The sequence below is a fragment of the Lynx rufus genome, unplaced genomic scaffold (assembly GCF_022079265.1).
Source record: "Lynx rufus isolate CCGP_SWC_20201006 ecotype Redwood Valley unplaced genomic scaffold, mLynRuf1.p SCAF_3, whole genome shotgun sequence".
NCBI lineage: Eukaryota > Metazoa > Chordata > Mammalia > Carnivora > Felidae > Lynx > Lynx rufus.
In genome coordinates, this window is record NW_025814845.1 from 69,809,224 (window position 1) to 69,827,542 (window position 18,319).

The 18,319-nt window shown below is 40.3% G+C and overlaps 1 protein-coding gene across 7 annotated transcripts in view; it reads right to left on the reverse strand.

Moving 5' to 3' along the window:
- ABCG2 (ATP binding cassette subfamily G member 2 (Junior blood group)) overlaps nucleotides 1-18,319 on the reverse strand; it is a 147,463-nt gene that overhangs the window by 64,002 nt on the left and 65,142 nt on the right. The window contains exon 1 of one of the 7 annotated variants that reach the window (XM_047091038.1): nucleotides 1,973-2,032. The exons of the other annotated variants lie outside the window; for them this stretch is intronic. The gene's annotated coding sequence lies outside the window, so the exon portion shown is untranslated. Of the gene's footprint in view, nucleotides 1-1,972; nucleotides 2,033-18,319 lie in introns of those variants that run through there. 7 annotated transcript variants of the gene reach the window in all.

Genomic DNA, 18,319 nt, shown 5'->3' on the forward strand with positions numbered 1-18,319 from the left:
GGGTTTCTAGGGGAGGGGATGATGAAAATGATTCCACACACTGTGCACTTTAAATAGGTGAACTGTGTAGGATATGTGAATTATTTCTCATAAAGCTGTGTTGGGGGGGGTGGGAAATGAGGCTCAAACCACCAAGACAATTTATCATTACTGGTTCACAACCTAGTGTGAACGGAGAATGGATATTGTGCGTGTGTGTGTGTGTGTTTTAATGTTTATTTATTTTTGAGACAGAGAGAGACAGAGCATGAACGGGGGAGGGTCAGAGACAGAGGGAGACACAGAATCCGAAACAGGCTCCAGGCTCTGAGCTCTCAGCACAGAGCCTGCGGGGCTCGAACTCACGGACCGCGAGATCATGACCTGAGCCGAAGTCGGACGCTTAACCGACTGAGCCACCCAGGCGCCCCGAGAATGGATATTTTAAAGGATAAACTTTAGCTTTCTGTAGGCAGACCTACAGATCCTATATCCTATAGAGATGACAGCCATTCGTTTTTTTAAATTTTCACTAAAAAATCGCAACCCTATCCTATAACCCCAGTAAGCAGCACAGAATAAGCCTTCCCTCTTGATATAACCTGTATCTGCTGCCAAATTTCTATCAAAAACTCCTGACATAGAAATACAGGGTACTTGAAGAACATTAGGTCCATCTATCCCTCTAAAAAGTCTAGACTCATCCCTGAATAAACCCCAAACCATCAAACAGCAGCATGTATGACCATAAGGTCTCAGCATCCAACAAGGGCTTCTCACAACACTTACGGCAAGGAAAATTGCAACTACAGCTAGGAAATGTACTACTGCATGGACTACTAGGATGGGCACACGGATGCTCTCCCACTGCTGTTCTTCAATCCCCTCTGCATCTTCTGTAACACAAGACATTTCCCTCAGAAATAAATGCCAAGATAAAGCTTTTCTAAGGAGCTGGTAGGTTTCCGCCTTTATCCTCATTGAATTGTGTGACTATTCATCCCTTTTTATTGTGGCTCCCAGGAGGCAATTTTAATTTGCATAGCATCTGTCCAAGTCCATTTTAACCTGCTTCCCTTTACTCTTGACTGTATTTTATTTTCCACTTGTAATACTTATGCTCACCTCAAATGCTTCATGGAAGCTTAATAAAAATAAATGCAGAGACAGATTTTGGCTCTAAGTGTATTTTAATAGCATCTTAATACAAAAGAATGTGTTTCCTAATCTTGCTGAATACTCAGGGTTTGGAACAAAGATAACCAATACATATTTGTTACTATAAATCTATTTTTTTCTAAAAGTGGAACGAGCTTTTGTATTTTTACTATTAGGCAAGAAAATAAAACTAGGCAACATTACAGTTCTTGTTTTTAACTGCTATATTTACATTTTGGTCTTGAATTTTTCTGTATTGTTTTAACTTCTTCAGTACTATTTCTAATAAGTATTGTAATAAGCTGGTTAATTTTTTGAAGTTAATCATTAAAAATCAACTATCCACAGAAAGAAAATTACAAAAGGGAACTCAATAGCTCTTTAACAAGCCAGCCATCCAAAGTTAAAGTTAGGGACAAAAATTTATGCCCTGAAGATAAGAAAAATACATAAAATATATTGGTTAATCCCTTTAAAAATACTAATATCAACAAATTTCTCTCCCACCTTGTAGTAACTTCCATGTTCAATAAGTTTTTATCCATCTTATATCAACTCTTGTTTCGTACATTTGGAGAAAGACAAGAGTTTCACCCACCGGGTCTTAACACACACCACCAGACACAAAAAACGTTTGCACCAAGACATGGATTTCTGAAAAACCGATGTGAATTCTCAATTGGTATTTCACACTCGTTTTTCAAACGAAAGTGGGAGGGACTAAAACCTAGTCATCTCAACTGAACAGTTTTCTATTTTCAACCAAATATACATGCAATACCCACGGACCACTCAAGCCACACAACATCCCCAGTAGCTTTCGCCATTTACTCACTCGGGTTAATAGTGGTTCAGCTGAACCGAGGGCTTCGATCTCAGGGTCCGTGTGCTCAGAGAAGGAGCACTAACAGTCATTTATATAAACGCCGAGCTGAGTGAGCCAGACCCTCCTGCACACCCTAGGGAAGCAGCTCCTAACAATGGCATCAAGCATCTGTCCTGCGCTTTCTAAATCCTGAAGAGCTTTTCCAAAATCTCCCCGGCTCCTTTCCAGGTTGCTTCCTTCCTGTGACTCCGAAACTCTGCGGGATGGTCCAGGACTCCCACTTCCCTCCTGCGGGCTCTCGACTCGTTGTGTAACGACGGAGGACTCAGGACACAGCTGGAGCGCGCGGCAGACCCCCCTTCCCCCCCTCCCCCTCCCCCTCCCCCTCCCCCCTCCCTCCCCCTCTCCGCGGGACTACTTTCCGCGCTCTCGGACCTCAGGCAGCCCACCTATGGTGTCGGCGCGCTGGCGGTCGGCCGCGCACTCACACGCGCCGCTGCTGGCCTGGAGAGGCGCCTGCCGTGAGGCACGATGCGGGTCCGGGGCTGCTGGCAGCGGGTCCGGCGAGGTGGAGGGATAGCGAAGAGGCGAGCGCAGGCTGCGCGGGCGCGGGCTCTACCTCGCTGTCTTTGGGCTGCAGGCGGGGAGAGCGCTGGGCCGTGGCTCCCTCGGGGTAGGTGCCCGCAGGCGGGCAGGAGGAGTGGCACCGCCTGCCTGGCTGTCCTAACCGCCCGGCGCCCGAGCGGAGGGCGCGAACGGGTTCCGTGTGCTCTGAGCCGGACATTGGATCGGACCGCCACCCTCCCGCGGGGCCGGGTCACGGAGATGACACTCCTGGAGAGCGCAGAGTTGAACCCAAAACTCCCCAGGGCTTGTACCAAAGGGACAGTGTCAGTTAGCCCTGGTGATCACAGGACGCTACGCAAGCTGATCAATACCTTTTCTGGATTGGGTCACTGTCTGTCCCGCGCCCCTAAGCACCAGGGGACGCTAACACCGTGGTTTTTTTCTCTCACACCCGTTGCTCACCCAGAGAGCAAGTAGGTCGCTATTGAAAGAGTTTATGAGAAATTAGGTGCCTGCGCCCCAGGACAGTAAGTTCAGGAACTGAATCTAAGGGGGAGAGGAGCAGATTTTTGAAAAAAATATTACTATGAACAGTTCAATTGTATTCTTCACACTCCTGTAATAAATACTTCTCTGCAGCAGTGTTCGTGTGGAAAAGCCAGAAAGTGTGCATATTCGAGAAGAAGTTTGGTTATCAGGCTTTATGAGTGTATAAGATTATCCCAAAATTTGCCTACTGCATCTACCCTTGGAAATTAGTACTTTCATCTATTTTCTGGTTTGTATTTACAAACAAAAATCGTTATTGAAAGCAACACTAGGAATTACTGCTAATTCTTCACCCGTTGCTAGAAATCTTTAGCTATGGGGCACCTGGCTGGCTCTGTTGGTGGAGTGTGCGACCCTTGATCTTAAGGTTGTGAGTTCAGGCCCTGTGTTGGGTGTGGATTCTATTTTTAAAAAGACAAGTTTTAGCCAGGAAGCCTATATAAGAAATCGATTTGGGGCGCCTGGGTGGCTCAGCCAGTTGAGCCAGGACTCTTCTTTTTTTTTTTTTTTTTAAATATGAAATTTATTGTCAGATTGTTTTCCATACAACACCTAGTGCTCATCCCAACAGGTGCCCTCCTCAATGCCCATCACCCACTTTGCCCTCCCTCCCATCCTCCATCAACCCTGTTTATTCTCAGTTTTTAAGAGTCTCTTATGGTTTGCCTCCCTCCCTCTCTTTTTTTCCCCCCCTTTCCCTCCCCCATGGTCTTCTGTTAAGTTTCTCAGGATCCATATAGGAGTGAAAACATGGTATCTGTCTTTCTCTGTAGGGCTTATTTCACTTAGCATAACACTCTCCAGTTCCATCCACGTTACTACAAATGGCCAGATTTCATTCTTTCTCATTGCCAAGTAGTATTCCATTGTATATATAAACCACAACTTCTTTATCCATTCATCAATTGATGAACATTTAGGCTCTGGACAACCTGGAAGAAATGGACGAATTCCTAAGCACCCACACACTTCCAAAACTCAAACAGGAAGAAATAGAAAATTTGAACAGACCCATAACCAGTGAAGAAATTGAATCAGTTATCAAAAATCTCCCAACAAATGAGTCCAGGACCAGATGGATTCCCTGGGGAATTCTACCAGACATTTAAAGCAGAGATAATACCTATTCTCAAGCTGTTCCAAAAAATAGAAAGGGAAAGAAAACTTCCAGACTCATTCTATGAAGCCAGTATTACTTTGATTCCCAAACCAGACAGAGACCCAGCAAAAAGAGAACTACAGGCCAATATCCCTGATGAATATGGATGCAAAAATTCTCAACAAGATACTAGCAAATCGAATTCAACAGCACATAAAAAGAATTATTCACCATGATCAAGTGGGATTCATTCCTGGGCTGCAGGGCTGGTTCAATATTCGCAAATCAATCAATGTGATACATCACATTAATAAAAGAAAAGATAAGAACCATATGATCCTGGTAATCGATGCAGAAAAAGCATTTGACAAAATTCAGCATCCTTTCTTAATAAAAACCCTCAAGAAAGTCGGGATAGAAGGAACATACTTAAATGTCATAAAAGCCATTTATGAAAAGCCCACAGCTAATATCCTCCTCAGTGGGGAAAAACAGAGCTTTCCGCCTGAGATCAGGAACACGACAGGGATGTCCACTCTCACTGCTGTTGTTTAACACAGTGTTGGAGCCAGGACTCTTAATATCAGTTCAGGTCATGATCTCTCAGTGGTGCGGCTCTGTGGGTGGAGCTGTTTAAGATTCTCTCTCCCTCTCCCGCTGCTCCTCCCCAGCTTGCTCTCTTTCTTTCAGAAGGAAAGAGAGAGAGAAAGAGAAGGAGGGAGGAATTGATTATACATAATTTTTTAGGATATTAAAAATACCATACTGTATACTTTTAAAGGATTTTAAAGTATATATCCATGATGTGCTCAAACGTTTGGGTGAAATTGTTTTTTTGGATTAATTTTGAGACCGTTTAAAGATGCTTAAAGACCCATATACAAATATATTTGTCACTTTAAGCCAAGGCTGAGTAAAATTTTTCAAAGCTGGCTCTTGATAACTGCAAAATTTAAAAACGCCCTCTGAAGAATAAAGCTTTACTGGTATCAGTAAAGATTTTAAAAGTTGCCAGCAAACTCTGAAGGCAATTCCAAGAGGGGAATTATAAAAATGGAAAAAATACACATGAATCTGATTTAAAAAGCACATAAAAAAAGAATAAGTTGAATATAGCATTCTGCAATTATGTAAAATGAAAACAAACCAAAAACTTATACCTAGAAAATAGCTAGCAATACAAGAAAGTGTTATTTTTCTGGGTTATGACATTACTGTTCTTTTTTTCCTTCTATTTTAGTGTAATTTTCTATATTTGTTTCATGCAGATATGCAACCTTTATATTGGGAAAAATAATTTTGTTTAAAAGTAAAATAAATCAATGAAATGTCAGTGTTTTAGTCACTAAAACGTATGTATAAAGACAATGACAATACTTAGAGTCATAACCTCACCCAAAATAGAGCTAAAAAAAAAAAAAAACTAAAAGAATTAAAACTTTCTGCCTGTTTTTAGTCTAATTTTTAGAATAGTTTGATTTTTTCGTATTGATATGTCAGTGTATGTGCTAGTTAACGTTACATTAATTCCTAATCTCACTCTAATACACTCTAAAGATCCACCTAAAAACCAAGCTTTAAGGGCTATCTCTTTTGCACTCAGAAGGAAGTAAGAGCAGGAAGCTTACCTTTTCTATACTATTCTCCAGAAGTGATTTGTGCCTCTTCCTTTTCTAGGTGGAAATTGTGGAGGGAGAGAAGCATAGCAATTTGCTGATTTCTCTAAAGCTGATCATTGCCATCAATTAGATAAATTCAGACTAAAGCCAACATTTAATAAATGTATTGCATTGTTAAGAAATGAGTCATTTTAGCTTATAAGTTAGCATTTTATTTTTGGGCTAGTCATTTTTTTTAATATTTATTTTTGAGAGAAAACATGCACATGTGTATGCAAGCACAAGCAGGGGAGGGATAGAAAGAGAGGGAAACAGCGGATCTGAAGCGGTCTCTGTGCTGAGAGCAGACAGCCCAACGTGGGGCTCAAACCCGGCTGAACAATCCAGCTCAAACCCATGAATCCTGATCATGACCTGAGCATAAAACCAAGAGTCATTGCCTTAACCAACTGAACCACCCAGGTGCCCCTGCACTAATCATTTCAAATGCCCTGTCTTCTGTTTTGCTGTTTGGGTAGTTTAGGTCACAAAATATAGGGAGGGAGGAACCTAAAGATGACCTTCCTCATTTACAGGTGAGTCACCTGGTGGAAAGGAGACCAGTTTGCACAGGGTCAAAAGTTAGGGTAAATGGGGAACTCACAGCTTCTAAGACTGCTGCTCTCTGCCCTCCACCTCGTAACCTTCCTTTTTTATATTACCAGAGAAGAGTAACTGCCCAGTATTTAGAGAGCCTGATATTGGAATTCCCACTGAATGCATTCTCATTCTGGCACTTTTTCTTTTTACCATTTAACTAAACTTATTTTTCTCTCTTGTTGTAATATCAAACAAGATGAAAAAAAAATGACTTGGAGGGGCGCCTGGGTGGCTCAGCACAGAGCCCACTTCAGATCTTCTGTCCCCCTCTCTCTGCCTCTCCACTGGCACACTCACTCTCTCAAAAAGAAACATAAAAAAAAAAAATTACTTTAACCCAGCAAGCCCATACCATCTGCTTTTAGTCTTTTTCTATGCATACACATTTTCTTAAAAAACAAAATGAGCTTACATACAATAGGTACAGAGATGAAAGTCATCATCCCAGAAGTCAGATAGCCTGCATCTGTATCCTGGTTCACCCAAACCCTGGAGATTTCTGCTTGTACTAATTACTTGATCTTCGGGTGGTTATTGGTAATCAGTGGAAACAATCTCTTAGGGTAGTTAGAAAGAGTAAATGAGATAATGTGTGTAAAGCCCTGAACAGAATTATTATTACTGGTTAGCACTCAATAGATGGTAACTATTATTTTGTAACCTGCTACATTGTAAACTGAAAACATGGTTCCCTGTCATTCAATATCTTTCTACAACTTTATAATTAATAGCTGCATGGTATTCATTTGTTTGTTATATACCATAATTAACTAATCTTCCTATTAGTCACAAAACATTCTTGTAGCTATTTCATCGCACACATCCAGATAAATTCCAGAAGTTGCCTTGCTCAGGCAAAAGGTATTGCTTGTTTTAAAATTGTTAATGCAAAAAAATTTTTCTAATGTATATAGCCAGATTTCCCACAAAATTATTTGTGCCAAATTCACAGTCTCCCAAAATTTAAAAGGTTGTTTGTTCCTCTAAGCTCTCACAAATACTGGATGGAATAATAATTTTAATCTTTTAAAATTTGATACATGACAAATGTCAGTGTTTTAATGTACATTTCTTTGACTTAGTGAGAGTAAATTTTTTTAATGTTTAATGATCGTTTGTGGTTTATTCATGAATATTCTATGTAAGACCTTTGCCCATTTCTCTCTATTGATTTCTTAGGCTGCAGAGCAAGTAAACAGAAGGACACTGGATCTCTGATGAACATTGATCTCCTGAACTCTCTCCAAGCTAGTTGAAGTCACTGTTTGTCATATTTTATGAGCCTTATAATCAAACCACAGAATTATCAAAATTAAGATTTCTTTACAATCCTAATTGAAAGCTTTGGGGCCATCTGGAGTCCACACCCATTAAACACACATTGAAGATCTAAGTGGGCACTGGCAGGGGTGGGGTGTCACCTTATGTTTTTGTAGGCAGTATGCATGGACACGAACAGATAGATAAGGAAGGTGACCTCAGGTGAAGGGAGCAAACATGAAATCACTTGAGCCTCACTTTTTTTTTTTTTAACATTTATTTTTTGAGAGAGACAGAGACAGAGGTGTCAGCGAGGGAGAGGCAGAGAGGGAGATGTAGAATCTGAAGCAGGCTCCAGGCTCTGAGCTGTCAGCATGGAGCCTGATGTGGGGTTCAAACTCACAAACCACGAGATCATGACCTGAGCCAAAGTCAGATGCTTCATAGACTGACCCACTCCTGAGTGCCCCTTGCTTTTTGAAAACTCCAAAAATAACTGGAAGTTTTTCTTTTTTTGTGGCGAGCAGGTGGTAATACTCCTTTTCAATAATCACACCAGTGAGGGACTTGCCTGTATGGTTTTCACAAGGGTATCAGTGCTTAATGGAATGTCAGCAACAGACACAGGCAAAGGATATAAATCTGTTTAATGTTGATTAAGGGTATGGCTTATTATACAGAATGGCAAACCAAAGCAAAATCAACAACAGTATTCTCATTAAAGGATCAAACTTTCTGGGCCTGTAATTCCATGAATCAGTCACCCTACTATCAAAGCTCCCATATAAACGTCTACTATGAGAAGCTCTGCTCATCCTTCTCACAGGATTTTTAATGCCTTCTTCGCCTTTCCCAGCTGTCCTGAGCTCTCAGTCTAATTGCCAGCCTGGCCACCAAGTGCAAGGAGCTAGTGAGGGCTCAGTATATTCCTTAATGCTCACTCGAAGGAGTGAGCTTCTCAGAGTCAATTTTCCCCTATCGAGTCCAGGTTTCATACAGGACTTATTTTATGGACATGGGGCATTTGGGTTATGTATATAACATCTGTAATGTGTCCAAGGTATATTTATTTTCACTACTTCCAAGATAAAGCAAATAAAAAACAGTGCAAGCAGCTATGTACACCATGCTCCCCCGTGAAGTCCGTGACAGGAAGGTCAGTCTGTAATGACTTGAACACCCATGAGTAAGTGAAGGAATGGAAACAGAGTACAGATAACTCCTCCCAAAGTTTTCACTATAACAAGAAGGTGAGAGAAAGGAGTATCCCTTAAGGCCATCTTGGGTTCAAAGAATATTTCTTATTTGATTGGACAGGCTGGAATGTGTGTGCATGCCAAGATGACAAGTCATAAAGAAGAAAAGGTGGTTAACTGGTATAATCAGGTCCCTTAAGAAGGGAATGGAAATGAAATCTAGAGGAATTCACATTACAAAAGAAAAGGAAAAAAGAGGTTAAAGTGGGAGAGAGCCAAAGCATAAGAGACTCTTAAAAACTGAGAACAAAGTGAGGGTTGATGGGGAGTGGGAGGGAGGGGAGGGCGGGTGATGGGTATTGAGGAGGGCACCTTTTGGGATGAGCACTGGGTGTTGTATGGAAACCAATTTGACAATAAATTTCATTAAAAAATAAAAAAAATAAAAATAAAAATACATTAAAAAAAGAAAAGGAAACTTTTTTTTTTTAATTGTGGTGGAAGGAAAGGGAGTCAGGATGAGTCATGCAGATTCATGCAGATAAATATTTTCATTAGGGAAAAGAAAGAAAATGGAAAGAAATGTACTTTCTCTCCTAAGCGGGAGGATCTGCTGAAGGTACAGTGTGAGGAGACCAGGGATTTGAGAAAATGATAAACCCTGGAATAGAGCTATATTCGTTTCCTATGGCTGCCATAACAAAAAAGCACAGACTTAATGGCTTAAGACAACAAAAATTTATTATCCTACATTTCCATAGGTCAGAAGTCCAAATGGGCCTGACTGGGCTAAAATCAAAGATGTCAGCAGGTCTGCATTCCTTTCTGGAACTTTTCCAGCTTCCAAAGGCCACCTGCATTCCTTGGCCTATGGTCCCATTCCTGTAACTTCCAAGCCAACAACAGAGCATCACTCTGCCCCTGCTTCTGTTATCATATCTCTTTCTCTCTTATCTTCTGCCTCCCGCTTCCACTTTGAAGGACCCTTGTGATTGCATTAGACACATGGGATAAGCCATGATAATCTTTCTATTTTAAAGTCATCTGATTAGCAACCTTAATTTCATAGGCAACCCTAATTCTCCTTTGGCAGGTAACCTAACACACCCACATTCTGGGTATTAGGACATGACATCTTTGGGAGGCCACTATTCTGCCTACCACAAGGGCCTAAGGAAACAAATTGGATACTAATGTAGGGACCCACACAGCCCCATGGAGTTGGTCTAAAGATGATTTTAAACTGAAGATATTTGAGATGCAGTCAGTGGATGCTGAAAGAAGCCTTCTCGCAGCTTCCCTTATCTGACCAAAGACAAAATCTTCAGAAAGTAAAACAGCCGTAAAGCCCCTCTCAAGGGAACTTCACTGCCAGGAAAAGGACCAAGCACTCCCACATGGATAAGAAATTGCATGAACAAACATTATCACAAATGGTCATACTTTCATTTGTTCCCCTAAAAACCCATTTGTCTTTCCTAAAAGTCCTTTGTTCTCCCATGGAAGCCCTTTCTCCTGCCCCCCCCCCACCACGTGCCCCTATTAAGTTGGTATATAAACCCCATAAACCCTATCTTTTCTCCTTTAATCTGTTGTCGGTTAACTTTCAGCTCCTTCCCCACCCCACTGGACCTAAATTGGTAGAGGGAACATTTGTCCTCCCAGTAGTAATAAGGGACCTAGAGAGAGACTGCACAGCAACAGTAAGGACCCCTAAGAGTGGATTCTACAAATATAGCAGCATCAAAGCCACAAGTGGGCATGGCTTTCCCATTCACAAAGAATTCTCGCTTATGAATTCCCATTAATAAAGATAGAGAAGTTAGAAGGTTGAATAAATTCTAGAATGTGGTTTTGCTAGGTGGATAAAGCAATAGAAAAATGGAGCAAGGAGTTGAGTGGGTGACGTGATTCATCAGAAGAAAGTGAAACCAGGGGGATGCCTGGATGGCTCAGTAGGTTAAGCGCCCGAATTTGGCTCAGGCCACGATCTTGCAGTCTGTGAGTCTGAGCCCTGTGTCAAGCTCTGTGCTGACAGCTCAAAGCCTGGAGCCTGCTTCGAATTCTGTATCTCCGTCTCTCTCTGCTGGCACTCTGTTTGTCTTTCTCTCTCTCTCTCTCTCAAAAATAAATTTTAAAAAATTGAAAGAAAGAAAGAAAGAAAGAAAGAAAGAAAGAAAGAAAGAAAAGAAAGAAAGAGGAAGCCAGGAAAAGACAGGTAGAAAGGGAACCCATGGAGGCGTCACTTGGAGGCTGAGGAGTGGAAACAGGAGGATGAGATCACTAAACAGGAAATTGGCATTTAAGACTAGAATTCCAGGTTTTGACAAGGTTGCATGGTTTGCACATGACAATAGGATTATGGAGGTGGAAGGGAGGTTTTCTATCAGTTTAACATCTTAAAACAACACTCATTTATTATAGTTCTGGAGGTCAGGAATCTAGGGCAGCTAGGCTCGGCTCTGCTCTGTATATCATGGGGCCAAATCAAAGTGTCAGCCAGCTGGGCTCTTACCTGAAGGAAGGCTCTTATCTGAATAACCTGCTTCTAAGTTCACGTTGTTGGCAGAACCCAATTCTTTGCAGGACTGAAGTCCCTGTTTCCTTGCTGACTGTCAACCAGCGCCTCCAGGCTGCCCACATTCCTCCTTATGTGATTCCCTGAATCTTCAAAGCAGGTCCTTCTCAAACCCTGAATCTCTCAGACTTCCCCTTCTGCCTTTTAAAGGGCTGGTGTAATGAAATCAGGCCCATCTTGATAATCTCACCATTTAACGGTCAACTGATTTGGGACTGTAATTATAACTGCAAAATTCTAAATAAATAAATAAATAAATAAATAAATAAATAAATAAATAACTGCAAAATTCCTCAGAGCCGTACCTAGATTCACATCTGGGTAAATAACCAGTGAATGAACTGGAATCTTGGGGTTTGGGGAAAAGAGGATCTTTAAAATTGTGCCTATCCTTGGGGAAGTTGAGATCAAAGAGCACAAAAGCCAGGGTGGTGGGTTGATCATCTAAATAAACAGACTTTGCCAAAGTAGTGACCATCTTGGAGAGAAGGGAAATGCCAAAAACCAGTGGTCAAAGTCTTAAAATCATAGAGAAGACAGAAGGTGGCATTAATACAGAAAAAGACAGTGTGTGTGTGTGTGTGTGTGTGTGTGTGTGTGTGTGTGTGTGTGTCTGTGTGTCTATGTGTGAGTAGCGGTGGGGGCCAGGGGGTGTTAAGAGCCCAGATGTGGAGCCATACTAACTTGGTTCATGTAATTTGTTTCATACAGCAGACTAGAGACCCAGTAAGAAATAATTCATTTGGGGGTGCCTGGGTGGCTCAGTCGGTTAAGCCACCAACTCTTGCTTTTGGCTCAGGTCATGATCTCATGGTTAGTGGTTTCAAGCCCCACTTCAGGCTCTATGCTGACAGCATGGAGCCTGCTTGGGATTCTTTCTTTCCCTCTCTCTCTCTGCCCCTCCCTCATTCTCCTCCCCCCACCCCCACTCTCTCTCACACGCTTTCTCTTTCTCTCCCTCTCTCTCAAAATAAATGAACTTTAAAAAAAAAAAAAGAAAGAAAGAAAAGAAATAATTCATTTGGTTATAAAGTTCACAGAGGTAGCCAAGCCCTAAAAAATGAGCACAGCAAGGAAAAAAAATATGATTAGGTACTGATAATTGGCCTCCAGAGTCAGAAAGTGGGATAATAACATTTGTCCTGCAAAATAGGCTAAAAGGTTAAATGTTGAGAGTTCAACAAACTAAATTCCACATATCCATAAAGTCTTTTAAGTAATCTTTTTAACTGAAATATAACATACATCCAAAATAAGTACAGAAAATCTCAGTAAACAGCTTTATGTATATTTACAAAGTGAAAACACCTGTGTTTCTGCAACCCCGATCAAATATATGTTTGTTATATGTCCATTATATCTCCATAGAAACAAACAAAAACCACATAAAACTCATGTATAATGATAAAAGTCAAAACAGTAGTTACCTTTGGAAGGGACAATGACTAGGGTGGAGCATGGAGACTTGGCAGTGTTGATAATGAACAAATGCATATACATATATATGTGTGTGTGTTTGATCTGGGTGGCAGATATACAAGTGTGTTCACTTTATAACTATACATTAAGCTGTTTACTTAGATGGTCTGTACTTATTCTGGATCTATGTTATACGTCAATTAAGAAGTTTACTTAGGGGCGCCTGGGTGGCTCAGTCGGTTAAGCGTCCGACTTCAGCCAGGTCACGATCTCGTGGTCTGTGAGTTCGAGCCCCGTGTCGGGCTCTGGGCTGATGGCTCAGAGCCTGGAGCCTGTTTCCGATTCTGTGTCTCCCTCTCTCTCTGCCCCTCCCCCGTTCATGCTCTGTCTCTCTCTGTCCCAAAAATAAATAAACGTTGAAAAAAAATAAAAAATTAAAAATTAAAAAAAAAAAAAAAAAAAGAAGTTTACTTAAACAGGGGGTGCCTGGCTGGCTCAGTCAGAGGACCATGTGATTATATATATATATACACACACATATATATATGTACACACACACATATATATACATATATGTATATATATACATATTTCTTAATGTTTATTTATTTTTGAGAGAGAGAGAGTGTGAGCAGGGAGGGGCAGAGAGAGTGGGAGACACAAAATCCGAAGCAGGCTCCAGGCTCCAAGTTGTCAGCACAGAGCCTGATGGGGGGCTAGAACTCATGAAACATGAGATCATGACCTAAGCCAAAGTCAGACACTCAATCGACTGAGCCACCCAGGTGCCCCAAGGAACGTGTGATTCTTGATCTCGGGGTTATAAGTTCAAGCCTCATGTTGGGTATTTATTTTTAAATAAGAAAAAGTTTAAACAAAAGACTTTATGGATATGTGTTATGAGGAAAAGAAGGATGGGGAAATGCCAGGTTAAAACAAGTGAATTAAGTAGGCTTCATCATTACTGAACAGCATTTATTCATGGAACCTATCCCCCAAGAAGCATCTCAAAGGCTGTATTCTTGGTAACATACTAACAGAAATGTGACAGAATCTTCTGGAACCAAATTGTGGAAGCCTTGAGAGCCAAACTAAGGAGTTTAAACTTATCTTGAGAGTGAGAAACTAATGAAATTTTAGTGTAGATGGATGACATTGTCAAAGTAGTGTTTTCAAAAGATTAATCTGTTCACATACAGAATGGATGATGGGGTGTGAGAAGGCAGAGATCAGTCTGAAAATGAAAAAAAAAAAAAAAGACTGAACTAGAGCAATGGTGGAAAAATTTTTGAGGAAAGGGGCGTGAAAGAAACATCGCAAAGGAGGAGTTTATAGCACCTGGTAACTGGTGAAACATTGAAGTTTGTAAAAGACAAAAGAGCTGGAACTGACTTTAAGATCTCACACCTGAGAAGCTGAAAACCTCATGGTGTTGTTAATGGAAATGATGAGAAAGTGATGTATCTGTCCTCAGTGTGTGTTCTAAATATTGCCTCTCTCTGGCCTTGAACACAACAGATAATTGATAAAACTTGATTGACTGAATAACAAAAGTGGGTTTATCTTATGCAATTCAGGGGCCTATCCACCCTTACCTGACTTTGCCATGTTGTTAAAATGGAAGAGGGTTTCATCAATGACTGATCTCTTTCATATGATACATTACTGACTACTATAAACACTTCATTGTCTGCAGAGATAAGAGTTCATTCTTGGGAACGAATGAAGTTAAAGTCTAATGGGCATTAAATGACACATGGTTCATTATACAATGTGTTAGAGTTTTTTCACATCTGACTGTCATGTTTAATATTATAATGGATGATGTCAATTTATTGCCAAACACTTATAACTTCACCCAGAACCCATATTAGACCCAAGAAACGTACATTCAATATTCTATGTGTGACAAAGCCATAAGTCAATCTAGATGTACCCATGTTTTATCTCCTCTTTGGAGTTTTTGCTATTTGATACTTGGGTGCCTCAATTTCTTTCCACAAATTAGAGGTGATAATATCCATGCTACAGGGTTGAATAAAGATAAAATAAAATAATGTGGGGATGACTGGGTGGCTCAGTTGGTTAAATGTCTGACTTTGGCTCAAGTTATGATCTCACAGTTCATGGGTTCAAGCCCCATGTCGGGCTCTATGCTGACAGCTCAGAGCTTGGAGCCTGCTTTGGATTCTGTGTCTCACTCTCTCTCTGCCCCTCCCCCACTCCCTCTCTGTCTCTCTCTCTCTCTCTCTCAAAACTAAGTAAACATTAAAATTTTTTTAATAAAAAATAAAAATAAAAATAAAACAATGTGCATTTGGAAAACATAAGGTAACCTCAATGTTTACTCAATGCCAATAATAACTTACTGATTAATACTTATTGAGAACTTGCTACTTGCCAGGCAGTATTCTAAGTGCCTTTAAGTTTTGTGAGGTTTTTAAAAAACTTTGTCAATCTTTACAACAATGCCCTTAGGTGGATTCTATTAATATCTCTATCTTGTAGATGATAAAACTGAAGCATAGTGAGAGTAAGGAATTTGCCCAAGGTGATACAGCTAGAAGACAATTTATGCTCACATTATGTCTCTTTACCTTAGTGCTGATATAAGAAACAACAACACCACTATTTCCTGTAAAAACTGTTCAGAAAAAAAAAATTTTTTTTTTGGAGAAAGAAGGCAGAATGAATTTGCTCACCCTTCAAAATCCCCCTCCTCCACACATACCAAAGTGAAAGAAGAAAAATAGGAAAGTCTAGGCAGTGGTGAATCCAAGATAGGAAACTCCATGAAAGAAACCCCAAATGATAAGAATTTTACTAAAGCCTACAGGTTGAGGGACTTGGGGCTGGAAGCAGGTAATGGTGGTAAGGAGTTTGGCTAAATAAAAGGAACTCAAACCACACAAAGCAGGGGACTGGAGTCAGGCTCACTTTTTGAAGCCTCAGGCAGGGATGCTGCTGCCCACTTATAAAAGGGTACAGGTGGTGAGAGACAATGCTGTTCAACTCTGCCTAGGGATGCGTGGCTGTATTGTGTGGATGGGGATATTGAGGCAGAGACACAGCACATTTGCAGGGGAACCTCCCCAAGCTGCCATCTTGCATCCCTAGTGCCTCTAGAGGTCTATGTGCCTCCTCTCTGTAAAGAGGGCAGTGGGCACTGAGAGCCACTGGGGTGGACCTTTAGCTATGAAGTGCCTGGTCTCACCGGCTGCCTTTGGGAAGGTCTTCAACACTGCTGGATAAACTCGGGCACCTCCACGGCTCCCTGCTCAGTAACAAGACTTCCCAAATTAGATTCCTCCACAATGAAAGTGTGAGTGACTCAAGCCACCATCCTGGCCTTCCCAACCTCAGCAGTGTATAAGACTGATAATGAATTAAATCATGTTAATCCTGAAAAAAAGGCACTACTAAGCTCTGGCTAGGGATGTAGCCTATGGGCTGCTCCATTTCTAGTACACTCTTATGGGCCTTCTTACATGTCTCTTAGCCCTTACACATTTTCCACATCTTTATCTCTCTGTGTTGGATCTTGCATAATTTCTTCAGATATGTCTTCCAGATGTCTAATTCTCTATACAGTTGTATTTATCTTCTATCCAAATTCTTAATTTCAATGATTAGGGACACTTTTCATTTCTAAAAGTAGTATGTTGTTCTTCAAACTGGCCTAATTATTTCATAGTCTCCTATTCTTGTTCATGTTTTCAGTATCTTTTTTTTTTTTTTACATTTTAAAATACTTCAAGAATTATTTTTCATTTCAATTCTGATAATTATAATATCTTAAGTCTTTATGGTTCTGGTTCTATTCTCCATGGCTTGCTTGATGTTTGTTTTGTAATTTTTTAAGTTTTTTGGGCAACCTATATGAAAGAATTCTTTGAGCCCTGGAAAAGTCTGAATTTCCTTCTCTCAGACACCTGGGGATTTTACCCATCCTCATAGCCTTTGAATTATAGGCTTGTGTTTTTGGATCATGCAAAGAATGTACATTCAGGTCCCAAACTACATAAGATTGGGCCAGTGGCTACAAATTCTCAGGGGAGGGTTTTTTTTTCCTTCTTTTTAAAATATCTGCTCATAGTGTATGCCAAGATAGCAATGTTGTCTTGTGGTTGGCAGAGTGGGTTTCCTTTCTAGTTTGCCCTATCTGAGGGTATACCTCTCCTGGGTCTAGGTGTTACATTTCCATTTTATGTGAACTCAAGGCTTTGACCCCATCCTTTCTGTGCGATGCAGCTCAGATCAAAACGACCACTGTAGATCTCAGATACCCAATGAGTTAGCTTACTTGCTTGGCCTTTGTTCCATTACTGATCTTAGTGAACTCACTTAATCATGTAAAAGTGGGTTTTAATATTTAATCAAATATTTTTAAATATTTCAAATATTTAATCAAATATTATGTAGCTGGGTAGTTTCAGGGTCTCAAATGCTGAAGTAGTGCTGAAAATACAAGTCCTCAAATATCTCCATCATCTTTTTCATTTTTTCATGGAAAATGGAAAATTACAACATTTCACAAGTTAGAAAGAGATATGCTGAGCCTCAATGTAGATATCGGCAACTAGTGGCCAATCTTCATTTCATTCATATTCTCCTTTTCTCCCCCTTTCCCACAAATTATTTTGAAACAAATTTCAGATAGCAAATAATTTTATTCATAAGTATTTTCATACGTATTTCATAAATATTTTCATAATGTGCCCCCCAACCCCGAACACACAGAGTATGTTTGGAAATGTCCAGTAGTCTTTTTGTGGTCATGATATCTGAGAGTTGCCATTGTCACACAATGATCATAAGCCAAGGATGGAAAACATCCTGTAAAATAAGCAACAGTGTCACATACAAGAAATCATTGCCAAATCCAATGTCATAATGATTTTCACCTGTTTTCTTCTAAGGTTTTACACTTTTAGCTCTCAACATTAGGTCTTTGATCCATTTTGAGTGTTTTCTGTTTATGGTATAAGGAAAAGATCCAACTTCATTCTTTTGCATGTAGATATTCAATTTTCCCAACACCATTTCTTGAAAAGATTATCCTTTTCCTATTAAATTGTCTTTGTACCCCTGTTGAAAATCAGTTGACCATGGGTTTATTTTGGGACTCTTTATTCTATTCCATTGGTCTATATGTCTGTCCTTACACTCATGATTATAGGAGCTTTGTAGTGTGTTTTGGAATCACAAAGTGTGAGACTTCTAAACTTGCTCTTCATTTTCAAGATTACTTTGGCTATCCAGGGTGCCTTAAGATTCAGATGCATTTCAGGATGGGTTTTTTCTACTTCTGAAAAAAATGCCATTGGGATTTTGATAATGATTACACTCAATCTATAAATAATTTTAGGTAGCACTGTCATCTTAACAATATTAAATATTCCAATCCATGGACACAGGATATCTTTCCAT